The sequence below is a fragment of the Leptodactylus fuscus genome, chromosome 9 (assembly GCF_031893055.1).
Source record: "Leptodactylus fuscus isolate aLepFus1 chromosome 9, aLepFus1.hap2, whole genome shotgun sequence".
Lineage (NCBI taxonomy): Eukaryota > Metazoa > Chordata > Amphibia > Anura > Leptodactylidae > Leptodactylus > Leptodactylus fuscus.
The window spans coordinates 90310488-90324597 of record NC_134273.1 but is presented as its reverse complement, the minus strand read 5'-3'; the positions used below and the strand labels follow the sequence as shown (position 1 = coordinate 90324597).

The following is a 14110-nucleotide window of genomic DNA, read 5'->3' as shown; positions in this document are numbered from 1 at the left end:
GGCCTCTCCTCTCCTGACGTGGCTGATAACAGATAGTAATAGATTGTATTCCCCTGTCCTACAGTCGGCCTCTCCTCTCCTGACATGGCTGATAACAGATAGTAATAGATTGTATCCCCCTGTCCTACAGTCGGCCTCTCCTCTCCTGACATGGCTGATAACAGATAGTAATAGATTGTATTCTCCTGTCCTACAGTCGGCCTCTCCTGACATGGCTGATAACAGATAGTAATAGATTGTATTCTCCTGTCCTACAGTCGGCCTCTCCTCTCCTGACATGGTTGATAACAGATAATAATAGATTGTATTTCCCTGTCCTACAGTCGGCCTCTCCTCTCCTGACGTGGCTGATAACAGATAGTAATAGATTGTATTCCCCTGTCCTACAGTCGGCCTCTCCTCTCCTGACGTGGCTGATAACAGATAGTAATAGATTGTATTCTCCTGTCCTACAGTCGGCCTCTCCTCTCCTGACGTGGCTGATAACAGATAGTAATAGATTGTATTCCCCTGTCCTACAGTCGGCCTCTCCTCTCCTGACGTGGCTGATAACAGATAGTAATAGATTGTATTCCCCTGTCCTACAGTCGGCCTCTCCTCTCCTGACATGGCTGATAACAGATAGTAATAGATTGTATTCCCCTGTCCTACAGTCGGCCTCTCCTCTCCTGACATGGCTGATAACAGATAGTAATAGATTGTATTCCCCTGTCCTACAGTCGGCCTCTCCTCTCCTGACATGGCTGATAACAGATAGTAATAGATTGTATCCCCCTGTCCTACAGTCGGCCTCTCCTCTCCTGACATGGCTGATAACAGATAGTAATAGATTGTATTCCCCTGTCCTACATTCGGCCTCTCCTGACATGGCTGATACCAGATAGTAATAGATTGTATTCCCCTGTCCTACAGTCGGCCTCTCCTCTCCTGACATGGCTGATAACAGATAGTAATAGATTGTATTCCCCTGTCCTACGTTCGGCCTCTCCTGACATGGCTGATACCAGATAGTAATAGATTGTATTCCCCTCTCCTACAGTCGGCCTCTCCTGACATGGCTGATAACAGATAGTAATAGATTGTATTCCCCTGTCCTACAGTCGGCCTCTCCTGACATGGCTGATAACAGATAGTAATAGATTGTATTCCCCTGTCCTACAGTCGGCCTCTCCTCTCCTGACATGGCTGATAACAGATAGTAATAGATTGTATTCCCCTGTCCTACAGTCGGCCTCTCCTCTCCTGACATGGCTGATAACAGATAGTAATAGATTGTATTCTCCTGTCCTACAGTCGGCCTCTCCTGTCCTGACATGGCTGATAACAGATAGTAATAGATTGTATTCCCCTGTCCTACAGTCGGCCTCTCCTCTCCTGACATGGCTGATAACAGATAGTAATAGATTGTATTCTCCTGTCCTACAGTCGGCCTCTCCTGTCCTGACATGGCTGATAACAGATAGTAATAGATTGTATTCTCCTGTCCTACAGTCGGCCTCTCCTCTCCTGACATGGCTGATAACAGATAGTAATAGATTGTATTCCCCTGTCCTACAGTCGGCCTCTCCTGACATGGCTGATAACAGATAGTAATAGATTGTATTCTCCTGTCCTACAGTCGGCCTCTCCTCTCCTGACATGGCTGATAACAGATAGTAATAGATTGTATTCTCCTGTCCTACAGTCGGCCTCTCCTCTCCTGACATGGCTGATAACAGATAGTAATAGATTGTATTCCCCTGTCCTACAGTCGGCCTCTCCTGACATGGCTGATAACAGATAGTAATAGATTGTATTCTCCTGTCCTACAGTCGGCCTCTCCTCTCCTGACATGGCTGATAACAGATAGTAATAGATTGTATTCCCCTGTCCTACAGTCGGCCTCTCCTCTCCTGACATGGCTGATAACAGATAGTAATAGATTGTATTCCCCTGTCCTACAGTCGGCCTCTCCTCTCCTGACATGGCTGATAACAGATAGTAATAGATTGTATTCTCCTGTCCTACAGTCGGCCTCTCCTCTCCTGACATGGCTGATAACAGATAGTAATAGATTGTATTCTCCTGTCCTACAGTCGGCCTCTCCCCCCCCTGACATGGCTGATAACAGATAGTAATAGATTGTATTCCCCTGTCCTACAGTCGGCCTCTCCTCTCCTGACATGGCTGATAACAGATAGTAATAGATTGTATTCCCCTGTCCTACAGTCGGCCTCTCCTCTCCTGACATGGCTGATAACAGATAGTAATAGATTGTATTCCCCTGTCCTACAGTCGGCCTCTCCTCTCCTGACAGGGCTGATAACAGATAGTAATAGATTGTATTCCCCTGTCCTACAGTCGGCCTCTCCTCTCCTGACAGGGCTGATAACAGATAGTAATAGATTGTATTCCCCTGTCCTACAGTCGGCCTCTCCTCTCCTGACAGGGCTGATAACAGATAGTAATAGATTGTATTCCCCTGTCCTACAGTCGGCCTCTCCTCTCCTGACATGGCTGATAACAGATAGTAATAGATTGTATTCTCCTGTCCTACAGTCGGCCTCTCCTCTCCTGACATGGCTGATAACAGATAGTAATAGATTGTATTCCCCTGTCCTACAGTCGGCCTCTCCTCTCCTGACAGGGCTGATAACAGATAGTAATAGATTGTATTCTCCTGTCCTACAGTCGGCCTCTCCTCTCCTGACATGGCTGATAACAGATAGTAATAGATTGTATTCTCCTGTCCTACAGTCGGCCTCTCCTCTCCTGACACGGCTGATAACAGATAGTAATAGATTGTATTCTCCTGTCCTACAGTCGGCCTCTCCTCTCCTGACACGGCTGATAACAGATAGTAATAGATTGTATTCTCCTGTCCTACAGTCGCCCCCTGCTGACATGGCTGATAACAGATAGTAATAGATTGTATTCCCCTGTCCTACAGTCGGCCTCTCCTCTCCTGACATGGCTGATAACAGATAGTAATAGATTGTATTCCCCTGTCCTACAGTCGGCCTCTCCTCTCCTGACATGGCTGATAACAGATAGTAATAGATTGTATTCCCCTGTCCTACAGTCGGCCTCTCCTCTCCTGACATGGCTGATAACAGATAGTAATAGATTGTATTCCCCTGTCCTACAGTCGGCCTCTCCTCTCCTGACATGGCTGATAACAGATAGTAATAGATTGTATTCCCCTGTCCTACAGTCGCCCCCTGCTGACATGGCTGATAACAGATAGTAATAGATTGTATTCCCCTGTCCTACAGTCGGCCTCTCCTCTCCTGACATGGCTGATAACAGATAGTAATAGATTGTATTCCCCTCTCCTACAGTCGGCCTCTCCTCTCCTGACATGGCTGATAACAGATAGTAATAGATTGTATTCCCCTGTCCTACAGTCGGCCTCTCCTCTCCTGACATGGCTGATAACAGGGGACAGTAGGTTTTGCTGTTCTCTGCTCTCTGCTGCCCCTTGTGGCCTCCCCTGGTTATTACGATTGTTTTCTTTTCTCATTACCTTCCTAATGGGCTGCGATTAGATAAAACCAGCCATGAAATAGGAGGGTGAAGGGTTTGGTCCTCGGTGTGTTGCGTTCTGGCGCCTTCGCCTGTCATGTGATCTCAGTTACAATGATACACGTTGCGGGAATGGCGCACTGTACTGCTCCGTCTCATGAGCTGCTGCAGGACTACAAGTCACAGCTCGGCTGCTCCCTCTGATCTTTCCTCCCACAATGCGCTGCAGTATTTCACTATGTGGGATGGTGGGGGTGACGATCTGTCTGATGCATGAATAGAATGCTAGAGCTACAGTAAAGACTGACACACTGGCTGTGATTTCTGTCCACTGGGTGTGTTGGCTGTAGTAATTTCCGTCACATTATACCGCCATCTCCTCGCCGCGTCCTTGTCTCTGTCTCCGCCACCTCCTTGCCCGGCCTGGCAGATTGGTGTTGATGTCTGAGCGGGGTCGGAGTTCTTCCTGCCGCTTTCTGATCTCAATCACCGGCTGTGACAGGTTTAATTGGATTAACAATGCTGCAGTAACGCAGATTAGCTAACGACGACATTAACCCCGTGGGGGAGGGGCCTGACAGCGCCGCCATAATCACTGAGGGTCTGCTTTTGTTGACCAGCAGCGCCTCCCCTGTGCTCAGGCTGTGTCCGGTACTGCAGCTCATTCACCTCCAAAGCACCAATGTTTGTTCTCCTGGACAATCCCTTTAAGAGGAGACTCTCCCACTATAGCAGTGTGTTATGTGACCATTCCCTATGCTATGGTAACACTTCCTGGCAGCCAATCACAATCCAGTTATAATTTTCCCCAAACTCCAACACGTTCTGCCCCTGCATCCCTATGACAACTCTTCTTGTCCCTGTCAGTTCCTTTAAGAAGAGAGTCGCCCATCATTACAATGTGCAACGCGTCGGCCTCTCCTATCCTAGATCTGAACATTGGGTGATGTCCCTAAGGCAACACTTCCTGGCATCCCAGTCATGGCACTGGACCTCCTGGCAGCCAATCACATTCCAGATCTAATTACCTAGCAGAGATGAGACAATGTAGCGCTCTACTAAATCCAACATGGAGGTCTGCGCCCGTGTCCCTCTGATAACACTTCCTGCCCTACAGCAGATCTCCGGAGGCGTCGCCCTGTATCATGAGCTCTTAGTATGGAGACAGGAGGAGTTGTCCTAGGGACACGGGCAGGGTAGACAGATCTTGTCCGCGCTGCCCCCTCCCCCCCACACGGTCCTGGCGGTTTCGTGCCGCCGTTTCGCCCGCTCCGCAGCACAAATCCTTTCCCAAACTCCAGAGGCGGAGAGTTCAGTAAATCCTCTCAGGTTTAATCTGCGCGCGGGGTAATTAATAATGACAATGCGCCCCTCCCCCGCCGCGCTAATTACCCCGCATCCGCTTTGTTTTAATTATAATTTTAATTCTTCAAATCCCGAAGACGCCTTTTATTTATTTGTATTGTTTGTAGCGAGCAGACGGAGCGGGCGGGAGACAGATACCAGCGCCGCCACCGCCGCCGACCGCCCCGATGTCTGCGCTCCGCTTTCATTCTCCTTCTTCTGATTTTTTTTTTATTTTATTTTTATTTCTTTATATTTAAAGGGCCAGCGTCCGGTCCGAAACAGCCGAAGCGCAATCCCTGGGGTGCGAGAGTGTCCACACGTTCCTGGCGGGCGCACACATTGCGATTCCCGAATCCTCGACCCCCCCCGGCCGGGGCTGACCCTTCTCACAGCTGAGGGTTTGTTTCAGTCTAGATCTTCTCATGGACCGATACACTGTAACAGAGCTGTCAGCAGTCACTCACATTCCCGCCATATTCAGCGTGTCCCTGCCCAAAATGGCCGACCCAGGGGCAGGACTCGCATGCACTGAGATTTACTGACTGCTTCATGCTGATACATTGTAACAAACAGTCAGCTGTGGACGGGTATAAGTCAGCTGAGGGTTTGTTACAGTTGTCTCCAGTTTAGGGCCATATACAGCAGCGCCCCCTCCTCTGTGACCCCATATACAGCAGCGCCCCCTCCTCTGTGACCCCGTATACAGCAGCGCCCCCTCCTCTGTGACCCCGTATACAGCAGCGCCCCCTCCTCTGTGACCCCATATACAGCAGCGCCCCCTCCTCAGAGACCCCAAATACAGCAGAGCCCCCTCCTCTGTGAACCCATATACAGCAGCGCCCCCTCCTCTGTGACCCCATATACAGCAGCGCCCCCTCCTCTGTGACCCCATATACAGCAGCGCCCCCTCCTCTGTGACCCCATATACAGCAGCGCCCCCTCCTCAGAGACCCCATATACAGCAGCGCCCCCTCCTCTGTGACCCCAAATACAGCAGAGCCCCCTCCTCTGTGACCCCATATACAGCAGCGCCCCCTCCTCTGTGACCCCATATACAGCAGCGCCCCCTCCTCTGTGACCCCATATACAGCAGCGCCCCCTCCTCTGTGACCCCATATACAGCAGCGCCCCCTCCTCTGTGACCCCATATACAGCAGCGCCCCCTCCTCTGTGACCCCATATACAGCAGCGCCCCCTCCTCTGTGACCCCATATACAGCAGCGCCCCCTCCTCTGTGACCCCAAATACAGCAGCGCCCCCTCCTCTGTGACCCCATATACAGCAGCGCCCCCTCCTCTGTGACCCCATATACAGCAGCGCCCCCTCCTCTGTGACCCCATATACAGCAGCGCCCCCTCCTCTGTGACCCCATATACAGCAGAGCCCCCTCCTCTGTGACCCCATATACAGCAGCGCCCCCTCCTCTGTGACCCCATATACAGCAGCGCCCCCTCCTCTGTGACCCCATATACAGCAGCGCCCCCTCCTCTGTGACCCCATATACAGCAGCGCCCCCTCCTCTGTGACCCCATATACAGCAGCGCCCCCTCCTCTGTGACCCCATATACAGCAGCGCCCCCTCCTCTGTGACCCCAAATACAGCAGAGCCCCCTCCTCTGTGACCCCATATACAGCAGCGCCCCCTCCTCTGTGACCCCATATACAGCAGCGCCCCCTCCTCTGTGACCCCATATACAGCAGCGCCCCCTCCTCTGTGACCCCATATACAGCAGCGCCCCCTCCTCTGTGACCCCATATACAGCAGCGCCCCCTCCTCAGAGACCCCAAATACAGCAGAGCCCCCTCCTCTGTGACCCCATATACAGCAGCGCCCCCTCCTCTGTGACCCCATATACAGCAGCGCTCCCTCCTCTGTGACCCCATATACAGCAGCGCCTCATCCTCTGTGACCCCATATACAGCAGCGCCCCCTCCTCAGAGACCCCATATACAGCAGGTCCCCCTCCTCTGTGACCCCATATACAGCAGCGCCCCCTCCTCTGTGACCCCAAATACAGCAGAGCCCCCTCCTCTGTGACCCCATATACAGCAGCGCCCCCTCCTCTGTGACCCCATATACAGCAGCGCCCCATCCTCAGAGACCCCATATACAGCAGCGCCCCCTCCTCTGTGACCCCATATACAGCAGCGCCCCCTCCTCTGTGACCCCATATACAGCAGCGCCCCATCCTCAGAGACCCCATATACAGCAGCGCCCCATCCTCAGAGACCCCATATACAGTAGTGCCCCCTCCTCAGAGACCCCATATACAGCAGCGCCCCCTCCTCTGTGACCCCATATACAGCAGCGCCCCCTCCTCTGTGACCCCATATACAGCAGCGCCCCCTCCTCAGAGACCCCAAATACAGCAGAGCCCCCTCCTCTGTGACCCCAAATACAGCAGAGCCCCCTCCTCTGCGACCCCATATACAGCAGCGCCCCCTCCTCTGTGACCCCATATACAGCAGCGCCCCCTCCTCTGTGACCCCATATACAGCAGCGCCCCCTCCTCTGTGACCCCATATACAGCAGCGCCCCCTCCTCTGTGACCCCATATACAGCAGCGCCCCCTCCTCTGTGACCCCATATACAGCAGCGCCCCCTCCTCTGTGACCCCATATACAGCAGCGCCTCATCCTCTGTGACCCCATATACAGCAGCGCCCCCTCCTCAGAGACCCCATATACAGCAGGTCCCCCTCCTCTGTGACCCCAAATACAGCAGTGCCCCCTCCTCTGTGACCCCATATACAGCAGTGCCCCCTCCTCTGTGACCCCATATACAGCAGCGCCCCATCCTCAGAGACCCCATATACCGTAGCGCCCCATCCTCAGAGACCCCATATACAGCAGTGCCCCCTCCTCTGTGACCCCATATACAGCAGCGCCCCCTCCTCTGTGACCCCATATACAGTAGCGCCCCATCCTCAGAGACCCCATATACCGTAGCGCCCCATCCTCAGAGACCCCATATACAGTAGCGCCCCCTCCTCAGAGACCCCCTGCTGCTCCCTAGGTGGGCCCTGCGGCCGGACAGATCCATTATTGTGCATTAGACAATCTTGACCTATAATTTGTGATTCCTGGAGAGCGGAGCGCTGCTCTGAGAGCCGATTAGGAGTGAACGCTGAGGGCGAGGCGGCGCAGTCAGGGCATTTCTGCTCCAAATGCTTCTAATTCTGATTCCAGTCCCTGCGGCCCCTCCTCATACTGCCTGGATTATTAGCCTGGACCCCCCTGCAGAGCGGGGCTCTTGTGTAGGACATGATGGGGGATCCTGGGATTTGTAGTACTTCATCCTATTTTGTCCAGGGTGGTGCACAGTGGTGGGAGTGTGGGGCTAATTGGGGTCATCTTGTCGTGGATGGGGGGGTGGTCTTAGATTGTCCCCTTCTATTGGGGGTGCAGGTTGTCTCCTCACGTTGGGGGTGCGGGGTCGCCCCGGGTTGTCTCCTCACGTTGGGGGTGCGGGGTCGCCCCGGGTTGTCTCCGCGTGTTGGGGGTGCGGGGTCGCCCCGGGTTGTCTCCTCACGTTGGGGGTGCAGGGTCGCCCCGGGTTGTCTCCGCGTGTTGGGGGTGCGGGGTCGCCCCGGGTTGTCTCCTCACGTTGGGGGTGCGGGGTCGCCCCGGGTTGTCTCTGCGTGTTGGGGGTGCGGGGTCGCCCCGGGTTGTCTCCTCACGTTGGGGGTGCGGGGTCGCCCCGGGTTTTCTCCGCGTGTTGGGGGTGCGGGGTCGCCCCGGGTTGTCTCCTCACGTTGGGGGTGCGGGGTCGCCCCGGGTTGTCTCCTCACGTTGGGGGTGCGGGGTCGCCCCGGGTTGTCTCCTCACGTTGGGGGTGCGGGGTCGCCCCGGGTTGTCTCCGCGTGTTGGGGGTGCGGGGTCGCCCCGGGTTGTCTCCTCACGTTGGGGGTGCGGGGTCGCCCCGGGTTGTCTCCGCGTGTTGGGGGTGCGGGGTCGCCCCGGGTTGTCTCCTCACGTTGGGGGTGCGGGGTCGCCCCGGGTTGTCTCCGCGTGTTGGGGGTGCGGGGTCGCCCCGGGTTGTCTCCTCACGTTGGGGGTGCGGGGTCGCCCCGGGTTGTCTCCGCGTGTTGGGGGTCATGGTCTATGCCATCTGCAGTTTTCACCTTCAGGTTCTTGGCCCCCCCCCCCATTGCTGTGTAGCTGCTATGGCGCCCTTAGCGCGGGGCCGGCGGAGGCTGAAGTGGTTCCTGATGTTCCGCGTCACCTCATTCGCCATCTGACGGCGCGGCCACTGTCTTACACTTGGATCACGAGGTTCTGAGTGGCTCCCGCTGGCTCCTTTTTTCTGCTGCCATTGTGCCCCTCCCGGGGGGTCCCTGTGTGTCTGCACCACATGTGGACGGCGCCAACCCCCATAGTCTCCATCACTCCCATTGGTCGAGCCCCAGCTTTTAGATGTCTTTGCGTTCTCTGCAGGTAAGGACAGGGTTAATGCAGTCTTTGGCGCAGACTGCGTTCTCGTGCCCGTCGCGCAGGCTCTGCGTGGTTGGTCTTCGCTGTTACACGGGGTAGTCGGTACGAAGCTGATAACACTTCCCTGCCGGCTGCCAACTTATCTCCTTGCCAAATGCTTGTCTCTCTGGGAGTCCGGGCAGTAAACGTGCCAGACGCGGGAGGAGGGCACCTATCCATGGGTTTACCCACAATACCGTCTGGTGCAGCGGTGACTGAGACTGTGTGTATGTCAACACCATCTGCTGGAGCATCTTGAAGAAGGGAACGTGCAAAACAAAGAGGGGGGGCTGAGGGGGGGAGACGGGCCGAACCGGTGCAGGGTATGGGCGCTACCAGGGGAGGTGAGGACAGGACAGGACGGGCCGGTGCAGGGTATGGGCGCTACCAGGGGAGGTGAGGACAGGACGGGCCGGTGCAGGGTATGAGGGCCACCAGGGGAGGTGAGGACAGGACGGGCCGGTGCAGGGTATGAGGGCTACCAGGGGAGGTTAGGACAGGAAGGGCCGGTGCAGGGTATGGGCACCACCAGGGAGGTGAGGACAGGACGGGCCGGTGTAGGGTATGAGCGCCACCAGGGGAGGTGAGGACAGGACGGGCCGGTGCAGGGTATGGGCACCACGAGGGAGGTGAGGACAGGACGGGCCGGTGCAGGGTATGGGCACCACCAGGGAGGTGAGGACAGGACGGGCCGGTGCAGGGTATGGGCACCACCAGGGGAGGTGAGGACAGGACGGGCCGGTGTAGGGTATGAGGGCCACCAGGGGAGGTGAGGACAGGACGGGCCGGTGCAGGGTATGGGCACCACCAGGGAGGTGAGGACAGGACGGGCCGGTGCAGGGTATGAGCGCCACCAGGGGAGGTGAGGACAGGACGGGCCGGTGCAGGGTATGAGCGCCACCAGGGGAGGTGAGGACAGGACGGGCCGGTGCAGGGTATGGGCGCCACCAGGGGAGGTGAGGGCAGGACGGGCCGGTGCAGGGTATGAGCGCCACCAGGGGAGGTGAGGACAGGACGGGCCGGTGCAGGGTATGAGCGCCACCAGGGGAGGTGAGGACAGGACGGGCCGGTGCAGGGTATGGGCGCCACCAGGGGAGGTGAGGACAGGACGGGCCGGTGCAGGGTATGGGCGCCACCAGGGAGGTGAGGACAGGACGGGCCGGTGCAGGGTATGAGCGCCACCAGGGGAGGTGAGGACAGGACGGGCCGGTGCAGGGTATGGGCACCACCAGGGAGGTGAGGACAGGACGGGCCGGTGCAGGGTATGGGCACCACCAGGGGAGGTGAGGACAGGACGGGCCGGTGCAGGGTATGGGCGCCACCAGGGAGGTGAGGACAGGACGGGCCGGTGCAGGGTATGAGCGCCACCAGGGGAGGTGAGGACAGGACGGGCCGGTGCAGGGTATGGGCACCACCAGGGAGGTGAGGACAGGACGGGCCGGTGCAGGGTATGGGCGCCACCAGGGAGGTGAGGACAGGATGGGCCTGTGGGTGGAACAGTAGTGGGTTTGTGGTGTGAGACCACCATGGGTGGCATACAGTGGTGGAGGACAGTGCAGGACCCTCGGTGGCTGGCGGTCATGCTCAGGGGCAGATTCTCCAGCATGGCCGCTGCTTCTCCTTTCCCTGCACTCGCCCTACTTTTCTCCGTCCCGCTCTCCTTGGGGTTTTTTCCATCCTGGCAGAGCAGAGGATTCTGGGAGTCATCTATATGAGCTAATTCAAGAGGTAGCGCCTGTGGGGGGCTGAGTGTAAGAGGAGGGCGAGTGCGGCAAATCACTGTATTTATGGTGTCACCGAGGAGGGGGCTTAATATGCCAGTGAGTAATCCTGCAGACGCATTAAATGCACCGAGGAGCGATTAACCCTCCCAGTGCCAGGCCTGCCCAGAACCTGCAGCGCAGGAGAGAAGGTGTAATGTGTACGAAGACCAAGATAGTGATAGCCCGGAGCAACTACAGTACAGCGTATATAGAGAGAATACAGCCTATGTATATACTAGAGAGCAGCGGTGACATCACTGAGAATACAGCCTATCCGTATACTAGAGAGCGGTGACATCACTGAGAATACAGCCTATCCGTATACTAGAGAGCGGTGACATCACTGAGAATACAGCCTATCCATATACTAGAGAGCGGTGACATCACTGAGAATACAGCCTATGTATATACTAGAGAGCAGCGGTGACATCACTGAGAATACAGCCTATCCGTATACTAGAGAGCGGTGACATCACTGAGAATACAGCCTATCCATATACTAGAGAGCGGTGACATCACTGAGAATACAGCCTATCCGTATACTAGAGAGCGGTGACATCACTGAGAATACAGCCTATCCGTATACTAGAGAGCGGTGACATCACTGAGAATACAGCCTATCCGTATACTAGAGATCAGCAGTGACATCACTGAGAATACAGCCTATCCGTATACTAGAGAGCGGTGACATCACTGAGAATACAGCCTATCCGTATACTAGAGAGCGGTGACATCACTGAGAATACAGGCTATCCGTATACTAGAGAGCGGTGACATCACTGAGAATACAGCCTATCCGTATACTAGAGAGCGGTGACATCACTGAGAATACAGCCTATCCGTATACTAGAGAGCGGTGACATCACTGAGAATACAGCCTATCCGTATACTAGAGAGCTGTGACATCACTGAGAATACAGCCTATCCGTATACTAGAGATCAGCAGTGACATCACTGAGAATACAGCCTATCCGTATACTAGAGAGCAGCGGTGACATCACTGAGAATACAGCCTATCCGTATACTAGAGATCAGTGACATCACTGAGAATACAGCCTATCCGTATACTAGAGAGCGGTGACATCACTGAGAATACAGCCTATGTATATACTAGAGAGCGGTGACATCACTGAGAATACAGCCTATCCGTATACTAGAGATCAGCAGTGACATCACTGAGAATACAGCCTATCCGTATACTAGAGAGCAGTGACATCACTGAGAATACAGCCTATCCGTATACTAGAGAGCAGTGACATCACTGAGAATACAGCCTATCCGTATACTAGAGAACAGTGACATCACTGAGAATACAGCCTATCCGTATACTAGAGAGCGGTGACATCACTGAGAATACAGCCTATGTATATACTAGAGAGCGGTGACATCACTGAGAATACAGCCTATCCGTATACTAGAGAGCGGTGACATCACTGAGAATACAGCCTATCCGTATACTAGAGAGCAGTGACATCACTGAGAATACAGCCTATCCATATACTAGAGAGCGGTGACATCACTGAGAATACAGCCTATCCGTATACTAGAGAGCAGTGACATCACTGAGAATACAGCCTATCCGTATACTAGAGAGCGGTGACATCACTGAGAATACAGCCTATCCGTATACTAGAGAGCGGTGACATCACTGAGAATACAGCCTATCCGTATACTAGAGAGCAGCGGTGACATCACTGAGAATACAGCCTATCCGTATACTAGAGAGCAGTGACATCACTGAGAATACAGCCTATGTATATACTAGAGAGCGGTGACATCACTGAGAATACAGCCTATCCGTATACTAGAGAGCAGCGGTGACATCACTGAGAATACAGCCTATCCGTATACTAGAGAGCAGTGACATCACTGAGAATACAGCCTATGTATATACTAGAGAGCGGTGACATCACTGAGAATACAGCCTATCCGTATACTAGAGAGCGGTGACATCACTGAGAATACAGCCTATCCATATACTAGAGAGCAGCGGTGACATCACTGAGAATACAGCCTATCCGTATACTAGAGAGCGGTGACATCACTGAGAATACAGCCTATCCATATACTAGAGATCAGCGGTGACATCACTGAGAATACAGCCTATCCGTATACTAGAGAGCAGCGGTGACATCACTGAGAATACAGCCTATCTGTATACTAGAGAGCAGCGGTGACATCACTGAGAATACAGCCTATCCGTATACTAGAGAGCAGCGGTGACATCACTGAGAATACAGCCTATCCGTATACTAGAGAGCAGCGGTGACATCACTGAGAATACAGCCTATCCGTATACTAGAGAGCAGCGGTGACATGGCTGCCGCCTATCAGTTCTGTATTCCCCGTCGCCGCCTCTTTTGGCTTCGGTGCGGTTTCACTTTCCGGGATTCTCCTGAAGGATTTGCCCATGTTGGGGGTAGTTGTTGCGCCCCTGCTGTATAGTAGTGGTCCTGACACCCATTGGGCGGGGGCTGTGCAGGGATTTCTGGGTAGTTCTGCGATACGGAGGGAAGTTTAGTCTGCGCGCTGATGCGATTATGCGCCAATTAGACGTCAGTCACGTCTGACAGGAGATAATTTGTCCCTTTGTCACTTAATGAATCTCGTGAGTCACAATGTCAGTAAGAGAAGAGGAGCGCGGTGCTGCGTACTCCACCGCCTGCCATGTCGCCTCCGTCACATGGAGTGTCAGCTCTCTGGGCAGGGCTCTGGTTATACATCCCTGCCAGTCAGGAGGATGGGAAAGCTGTGTGTGTTGTGTGAGCTGTGAAGGCAGATCGATTACTGGTCACCCAGCTTTCCCAGAGGCAGATAAGACTGTGAGAAGGGGTCACTCCTGGTTTCTGGTGGGGTGTCTTCCTTGCTCTGCAGCTGGTGCGGTGACAGCTGGTGTCGGGTGGTGCAGGTGTCTGACAGGTGTTAGTCAGCGAGCGCCACAGTTGGCGGTGACCTATTTGGAAGGGAAGGTGTCTGCTCACTAGCGTAATGTGAGACGTCGTCAGGCTGGAGGGGGCGCTGCC

At 54.6% G+C, this 14110-nt stretch overlaps 1 protein-coding gene and 1 long non-coding RNA gene across 8 annotated transcripts in view; both read left to right on the top strand.

The window, feature by feature from the left end:
- CACNA2D2 (calcium voltage-gated channel auxiliary subunit alpha2delta 2) overlaps positions 1 to 14110 on the top strand; it is a 147241-nt gene that overhangs the window by 71274 nt on the left and 61857 nt on the right. The gene's annotated exons all lie outside the window — the stretch shown is intronic.
- LOC142218690 (uncharacterized) lies at positions 11550 to 13349 on the top strand. Of its 2 annotated transcripts, XR_012717470.1 has the most exons (5): positions 11550 to 11596; positions 11677 to 11771; positions 11981 to 12121; positions 12202 to 12296; positions 13028 to 13349. It is a non-coding gene; the product is annotated as an uncharacterized LOC142218690 (long non-coding RNA). The 2 variants fall into 2 exon arrangements; XR_012717469.1 differs by lacking the exon at positions 11981 to 12121.